Raw genomic sequence first — 1,088 nt, 5'->3', positions numbered from 1 at the left:
GCACAGGATCCAGAGGGATTTGGGATGGGAACAGGCTCTGTGAGGGGTGGGATTGGGGGCTCAAGGTCTGTCCCTGACGGGCTCCAATATCCAGACATGGCAGTGACATCTCTCAGCATTTCAGGATCAAGCTTAAGGAGGCACAAAGGCAGCACCAGGAGAAGGATTCCCATCTCCCCCATTCCCATCTCCCCCCGGGGGTCCCATAGAGAGCTCCATCTGAAAGGGAAAGGCCACTTTCTGCAAGTATTAACATTAAGTTCCCATTCCCTGGAGCACTTGTCCGTGCTCAGAGGGAGGAGGGACACAAACCCAGGAAGGATCAGAGCGGGGTCTGCCCTACTTGAAATGCAAAACACTCCTCTGCCATTTCCAGGAGCCACAGGGACCAGCCCAGAGCCAAGGGACTGGCAGGGCTTGGCATTTCGGTGTTCCCTGCCCGCTCCCACTGCCTATTGTTCGGTCTCCACGGGGTCCTCAGGGCCTTTTTGGATGCCCGGGGGTTTGGGCTGGTCTCTTGTTCCCTTTGCTCTTTGCAGCTGGGGATTTGGAGGCCACTGAGTGTGTTTGTGCCGGGGTCAGCCCGGGTGAAATTCCAGCTGCTGCATCCCAGCAGGTGGGTCCCAAACCACAGAGGGACCTGGGGCGATGCTGGAGCTCCCTGAGGTGCCCAGATCCTTTGGGATGAATTCCCACAGCAGGGCAGGACCTGGAGCTCCCTGAGGCACCCGGAGCATCGTCCACATCGTCCCAGCTCCCAGCAAAGGGAGTTCCACGTGGCTCAGCTCAGCCCCAGCTCCCAGGTTTGGGGGGGATATTTTTGCAGCACTGAAGCCCAGCCCCAAAGCTTTATCCCCCCCTCCCTTCCTCTTGGCTCCAGGATTCCTGGGATGAGCCCATCCCCCCTCCTGTCCCCCCTCCTGCCTCCTCAGGGAGCTCTTCCAGCAGCTCAGCAAGAGAAAGGCTCGGCCTGGTGGGGTTTATATCATTTATATCATTCTTTATATCGTCGTTAAGAGTAGCAGGTATTGATGTACAATGCATCTGTCATCTTATTGTGCTTCCTATGAAAATGTGTGTACATAGTA

The sequence above is a fragment of the Empidonax traillii genome, unplaced genomic scaffold (genome assembly GCF_003031625.1).
Source record: "Empidonax traillii isolate 1590-97213 ecotype Southwest subspecies unplaced genomic scaffold, ASM303162v1 scaffold1401:size261456, whole genome shotgun sequence".
Lineage (NCBI taxonomy): Eukaryota > Metazoa > Chordata > Aves > Passeriformes > Tyrannidae > Empidonax > Empidonax traillii.
The sequence above is the reverse complement of the archived record's forward strand: the minus strand, read 5'-3'. Positions refer to the sequence as shown.